The sequence below is a fragment of the Euprymna scolopes genome, chromosome 9, assembly GCF_053919585.1.
Source record: "Euprymna scolopes isolate OS-2025 chromosome 9, ASM5391958v1, whole genome shotgun sequence".
Taxonomy (NCBI): domain Eukaryota; kingdom Metazoa; phylum Mollusca; class Cephalopoda; order Sepiida; family Sepiolidae; genus Euprymna; species Euprymna scolopes.
Window position 1 is genome coordinate 12,966,272 of NC_136490.1, and position 7,927 is coordinate 12,974,198.

Consider the following 7,927-nt stretch of genomic DNA (forward strand, 5'->3'; position numbering starts at 1 on the left):
GAAAGGCCTTGTCCTGTCTTGATAGAGTTCAAAATAGACTTCGTAGCCTCGTAGGAGATGTCTTTTTTCTCTTCCCTGCAACCTCTATCTCACAGAAGAGATGTTGGGAGTTTATCTCTGATGTATCGTTATTTTCATGGAAAGTGTTCGACTGAGCTTCAGTCTATGGTCCCCCTTCGCCAAACTTTCACAAGAAACACTCGTCTAGCTGAAAGCATTATCAATAATTTCCCCCCACTCTTTATCTGTGCCTAAACCTAAACGTAGATTCCATGAACAAAGCTTCTTTCATAGAACTGCACGCCTGTGGAATTGTCTTCCGTTTTCCTGCTTTCCGGCTGACTACAATATGGTTGTCTTCAAGTCTAACGTTCTTGACGAGTCGTTCCATATAAGTTAACAAATTTACCGAATTTTCATTACTAATGATTACTAAATTGTCCCATTTCAACTGTACACTCTTTAACCCTTATCCTCGAGTGGCCTCTTGGCCTTGATAACGTGGTGATGCCTGTGTAAAAAAAAATGAAAAATGAATAAAAACGAGATTTTATAAGAAAACGTTTTATACAAGAGATTAGAATATAAACATTATTTATACAAATGCTTGTTTGGTTAAGAAATTTGGGTTAGAAGTCACAAGTCAAAAATCTTCATAGTGTGAATATATGGGTATCTAAATAAAATATGTATGTGAGTATTTGGCAGCGTGGCATTCTCTATGTGTGTACCATGTTCTTGTTAATATGTGTATAGCTGTGAGTAGTAATTCGTTTCTGTTCGCCTGACTGTTGCTAGTGTGTAATAATGTCTGAACGAAGTGAAGAAAAGCTTGTAATTGAGTCATTAAGTCCTTTCTGCCTCTCTAGGCTCAAAAATGTTTTTGAGTTCTTGTATGCAGGTGCGGTTGGTGATGTTTGGTGAAAACTGATTTTGTTGACCAGATCTTATAAGATTTTCTGATTTCGCATCGATTACCATTTTCACGTGTACTTCTTGCTTATGGGGTTTGAAATCAATTTTATTTAATGGAAAATGTTCTGAGTTCACACGTTCCTGTGAAAACTTACTTGGGATTGAGGAAGAAAGCGAATCCAAACGAAACCAAAAAAAGAAAGCAATTAGAAACATTTGCTTTTTAGATATGATATTTTGGAAAAGAATAAAATCCGTGTCGTGGGTTTCCGTGTACTTGGCCAAGTGAGACTATTGTGTGTGTGTGTGTGTGTGTGTGTGTGTGTGTGTGTGTGTGTGTGTGTGTGTGTGTGTGTGTGTGTGTGTGTGTGTGTGTGTGTGTGTGTGTGTGTGTGTGTGTGTGTGTGTGTGTGTGTTTGTTTTGAGTATCGCCCACACTGGGGATTGGACTCTCAACCTTAAGTAAAGTCTAATTTACAATTGAAGTTCCGAAGTATTTTACCCACTACGTTACTAGTTCTTGTGCAGTGGAAAAAGTACTTGGTAAAATTCAGTTGTAAGTTGCACTCTTCTGGGGGTTGACGTATTACAAATGCATATAACCCTTTAACAAATCAACATGTTATAACCATGTATGTACAACAAACGCAGTAAACATGTATGTATCATACACGCTGCGCAGTTGTCATGTGTGCATATAATTGTCTAACGTTATATAATAATTCGGAATGTTTGCGCGAGTGAGTGGACAGGTGTTTAACTTAAAGGACAGTTCACAGGAACATCAATAAACAGTTCAATAAAATACGGCCATCCGGCAGCAGACTATTAATCTCAATTTGCTGGCAGTTAGTACTTGACTTAAAACTCTGTAATAAAGATACTTCCAACTTCGATGCAATTACCACAAGAAAAATTCTTGTTAACTTTAAATCTCTTTTATTTTCGTTCCATGTCCCCGTGTGACTGGTGTCGCAATGCCAGATTCTTTTTATTATTTTTCTTTTTTACATCTTGGGCTGTAAACGTCCTCTTAGCTTCCAGGACGTATATTGACAATCTGTCACCAGCGAATTTCTCGGTAACTAAAAATAAACTCTTCTTCGATACGGTCGTCAAATATCATAAAATATTTCATTAATAAACAGTTCAATAAAAGATAGTCGTCCGGTAACAGACTACTAATCTCAATTTGTTGGCGGTTGGTACTCGACTTGGAACTCTGTAATAAAGATACTTCGAACCTAATATTATAATTTAAGATTAACTCTTGTTATTGCTATAATAAATGCTTACTTCATTCTTTTCATTTTTGTTTATTCTTTATTACATTTTTGTTTTTTGTTTTCAACACTGGTTTTCTAACATTTTTTCTGTCTAACTATACAACCTGCATATTTAAACTAGCTAATGTATCGGAGGTTACGTCGAATAATAATGAGAATAACACTCAAGATTAGGAAAATAGTTTGAATTATCCAAATAATACGAATTATCAAATCTTATATAAAACACTCCAGTTCCTCGTTATGATATTTTAATTCAAAATTTATACCATCTGTTACATATAAGAATGTGCTGTGATCATCAAGCTTCTCTTGGCCGTATAAACGAAAAGTTATTTCGTGTTAAGATGAATACGAGACACTTTTTATGTTTTCAATACAGATTTGTTTATTTACACATCAAAATAAAAGTGACAACTAACATCGGAGCGCGGTGGAGGTTAGTGGAGAAGGTGGGTTACAGAACTCTGTGTCGACCTGTATTTTTGCTTTGTCTCTCCCCCATCTTTTCTCTCTTCTTTTTATATTTATGACTCCTTGGCTTAATGATCTTTTTCTCGCCAGATTTGTTTATTGTACTTTTGCTGGTTTTGGTCTAACCCATTTTATATCAGTTAGCTTTTCTGGCCGATTGACGTAATATTGACGCATTCCAGATACCATGAATACAGATCACTTTATTTATGATATTTCAGTACTTTTTGAGTAATTTTATATCTCAATCTTTTCGTAGGTATCTGTTTATTTTGTAGGCTTATAAAATAAATTACACAGAATTTATTTTTTTAATCTGCCAAAAAGTAAATATTAAAAAGTTTAAAGCTTTGAATCGTTTAGATTTTTTAATGATTTTATTTTTGTCAGTAAAATCCAAGTAAAGGATATATTACTAACAGATATGAACATGGGATAACAAAGAAATGCCTTTTTCGTAACCACACTATTTCTTTCAATAACACTAGCCAACAGATCAGGGATCAGTGAATTTGTGAATTGTACTTACCTTGCTTGCTTCAAAGTAATGCTGGGTGATCAAGATAAGGCACGGTCACCCCATACTGCATGCAAGCACTGTGTTGAGCATCTTCGACAGAGGACAAAAAGAAATAGAAAGTCAATTCGCTTTACAATTCCAATGGTCTAGTGTAAAGAGAAAAACCATTTCTGTGCAGTCAAAACGAAGGGAATCAACAGGAACACGGATTCGTCGGTTTATCCAAACCTCAAGTCAGCAATTAGACCAATTCCACACTGCAATGAAATTCCTGTTCCAATGTTTAAAGGTTTGCCCTAATTGGAATTGTCTGGTTTTGAACAAAATTAAGCCTCTGTTTTGACCACTGACAATAGTTAAGCTACTGTTTCAGATGTCGGGTTTCCTTCTTTTTTTTTTTTTTTACACGGTGGTCACCACTTATCAAGGCCCGGAAGCCACTCAGGGACAAGGGTTATTGCAAGTACAGTACGTTAGTGTGGAGATTTAATGAAGTGTTTACTTAAGGGGGCGGTTCATTAGGAATTTGTTTACGTTGGACTTGAAGACATCCAAGTTGTAGTCAGGTGGGAAGCAGACAGAGGGAACAGAGTTCCACAGGCGTGCAGTTCTAAGAAAGAAGCCCTGTTCATGGAATCTACGTTTTGATTTAGGCACAGATAAAGAGTGGGGAAAAATTTTGACAGTGGATTCAGCTAGACGGGTGTTTTTCGTGAAAGATTGGCGAGGTGGGACCAGAGATTGGAGTTCAGACGAGCACCTGCCATGGAAATAACGATAAAACAAGGATAGGCTCGCAACGTCTCTTCTGTGGGAGAGGGGTTGCAGGGAATAGAAAAAGGCATCCCCCACTAAGCTACAAAGTCTATTTTGTACTCTGTCAAGGCAGGATAGGCTGTTTTTAGCAGCTCCTGCCCAGATATGGCAGCAGTATTCCATCCTTGGACGTACTTGGCTTTTTATATAGATAGAGAATTGCATTAGTAGTGAGATATCTTCTTCTCCGCTATCACAGCTTTTTTTCTCAAGAAGAACTTAATAATCTGATTAGAGAACTTAATAATCTGATAAGAGACCTGAACCTTTCCAAAGAATCTTCTGAACTTTTAGCTTAGCTGCACAGCCATCTTTGCCCGTTTTCCAGAAAATGTAGATGATGTGACAAGGTCGTTGGGATGCTACCATGCTTGCAGACTACTGTTGGTCTATCAAGCACGATGATGTCGGAGTACCTATACTAGGAAATCAGTAAAACGTCAATTTATGGATGATGATGTCTATACTTAGCATTTTTTTACAACTTCAAATTTTAATTGTGAATATTTTGGTGTGATTTTATGAATATGTGTCTTAAAGTTACATAAAAATATTGTTTCTTCGATTTGCCTGCTTTTACTCTAGCTATCGGCTTCCTATAGAGGGTGGGTATATCATATCAGAAAAACTAAGCCTGATAGAAAAAAGTGCCCTATTTCTGGAATCAGCGCCCTTAAATTAGGTAAAAATAGGTAAAAACATTTGTAGACATCATAGGCACAATTACAATTTTTTGTTGTTCGCTAGTGTAATTGAACTCTTTATAGGGTGAATTAATGAACTATGATTGTCCAATGATCATAAAATCGATTTTCTAATTAAATATATATTTATAAGTGAAATAGTCTAAGCATATTAACTTATGTTGAACACAAAAAATCTATTGACTGAAATAGAATTGTGAAAAATAAACGCGTCTCATATAATCTGTTATATCCTTAATGACATTCGTTTGGAATAAATGTATATTAAAATATGCCCCGTGAAAGGGATATATTTGTTTTAAGAATCAATATTATGTAGAAGCCTCCGTCCCCAGGGGCCTGACATTTGATGGGAGACAGTTGGGCGGCGCTACTTCGATGTGGCCTTTTGAACAAGCCGGAGCAGAGCAAACTGACCATAAGTCCGAGTGCTAGGACTAAAGTTAAACCCAAAATGATCAAAGATGTAATAGGAGCCATAGTATTGAATTAATCGATTCTTTCCCAGATTAAAAAAAACAAATGCGAAATATTGTTGCATTCATTTTATAATTTGTTTTGATGACTAAATAATTTAATCACAATCTCGAAAATTTCACATTTTAATGAAAACCTTGTGTCCGTGAAATATTGCCAGATGAAAATATGACATGACCAATATTCAAATATAATGTTAAAATGTTAGAAAATTCAATCATTATTAAAAGATATATAAGAAACATAAGCAGCAACGAATTTAATTCTTTAATCCATGGCAAGACATTCTTGAGCATGTTTGGATCTCTTGACATGAGTAATGCCCCCCCCCTGTGAATTTCATGCTCTCTTTTCGAACATTACTGTTATGTTTTTATATTTTTATCATTACAATAACCTATTTCCTACAGGTCATTTGTCATAGGAGAGATATTGGTAGTATTTCTATACTTTATCTCTTTTTCCATAGAATGTGCTCGACTGAGTTTCAGTTTCTGATTCATTCTTGTAAAATCTTTACAGCAACAACTTGATTTACTATCACCACTTTAAATATATGTCCTTCTTTCCCACATGTATCTAATATCAAAGGAAATTTCTATGAACAGAGTTTATTTCTATTCGTACAACACGTTGCTACAAGACTGTATCTCTGCGGGCTACATCACGGCCAATCATCAAATCTAATATGAAACTGTTTGAACATTCGATCATTATTTAAAAAATCTATAAAAGGCAATAGCAGCAGCGAGTATAGTTAAATGTTTGAATTGACTTTGGTTTTAATAGAATTGTTAGAGATATGATCAACTATCATATTCATCTGTTATGTTTAATGATATTTCTTACGAATCAATTCATGTTCAGCATATTTGATGTATGAGAAAAATTTGGTGACGTCAGCAAGTAAATAAATAAAAAGAAAGAAAGAAAGAAAAGAGAAATTGAGTTTTCTAGAAATTTTATTCAAGAATAAATATCAACCGTTTTCTGGTGGTTTTTCTCGTATCAATCGACGATTTTAATCACAATTCTTTCTGTGTCTGCAAAAGAAATATCAAATTTATATTATAAAAATCAATCATTGAAAAGGTCGAAGTAATTTGACAAACTACGAGATTGTAAGGAAATGAATTTTAGTAACATTAAAAATAATCAAATTCTACTCAATTTAACGATTACTAAACTACCACCTTAGATTCATTAACTCTTATCCTTGAATGGCTATCGGGCCTTGATATGTGGTGACGTCTAAGTAAAAAAAAGATATGAAATGTAAAAGAAATGGTTATTAAGCAATTTAACATTCGCCGTACGAAATAATCATTATTACATTAAATGTTAAATTTGTATTTATTTAAAAATGGACAAAACTTTTGTTACAAGCTAGTAAATAAAGATAAACAAATGTGCTACTATAAAAAAAGTCTTATGTATAAGATTGAAGCATAATGTCACGTGGGAACGTGATATTGTATAGTGGGTCTGTTCGGGGTTCCACTTCTAAAGGCAAGCTTTTATTTGGACAATGTTTGTCACATCTTATGCCACATAATCATTGTGGCCGGTTATTCGAAAATGAGTTTGTTCAGTCTACATAATGTCAACAGGAATTTTTGCCGCTGGTACAAATATATACACACACTGACAGGAAAGTAAAAATCACAACACAGTTGATCTACAAAAATATATTGTTTTTATTTCATACCGACAAATCTAATTTTAGGTAACAAATTATTATTCTGTGTTTTGACGTTTCTGAAAGGTGTGGGGTGCGTGGTTGTCGGATGTCAGATGTCGGATGGTGAACAAATGGCGACGCATGCCGCGACTCTCTCTCTCTCTCTCTCTCTCTCTCTCTCTCTCTCTCTCTCTTTCTCTCTCTCAAACCGGATGACTGATTTTTTTCTCTGTGAAGATTTTATTTATAAAATATTTTTTTCCTATTGGAATGTTTAATAATTCCTTTGTCTATTATTTCAACGTTTGACCGATATTTGCTCACATATTTCTGGGTCAAATTATGCATTCCGTTAGACACTAGTGGAAAGTCCTGAATTCTTCACATTTGAATCCACTTGCATACGCGCACCCATCGATTTTTTTTTCTTCACGGGACTGCCAATAAAAATGATTTGTCTTTCTTGGCCTTTTGGCTAAGATCAAAGGATAGTATCTGTTCTTCATGTGCTACATTTCAATTTCTTCTCTCTCAGTGGAAGAGAAATCCGTTACGACTAAGACAATTTTTTCTCCATGTTAAAAAACGACCCTGGTGTCTAAATCTGTCCGTGGGAGGAGGCATTGTGAATAGGTACTATGTTTAATGTAACAAAGTTTTAATATTAAAAAAGTAACTGGAAAAAGTTATTTCTGAGTTAATTACAAAATGCCCTGGAAATGTCACTTCTGATTAATTATAAAATGCCCTGAGAAATGTCCGTTCTGATTATATTTTTTTTGTTTACTTGCCTCCCCACAAGGGCGGAATTGGACATGAGGTCGGTTAAAAATTTAGGAGGAAACCAGCTCCCCAAAAGGGGCACTCTGGTCAATAACAAAAATAAAAATTGTATCAGTAATGAAGGATTTCTCCTCCATTAACCAATACTAAAAAGGGGGGATTTAAGTCACTGGAATCTGAAACTGATACTACACTCAGAAATTCATGTTGAAGCAATGGTTGCCTAATCTCTAACCGGTTTAATGTTTTTATTTATTACTTTCGAAAAGCT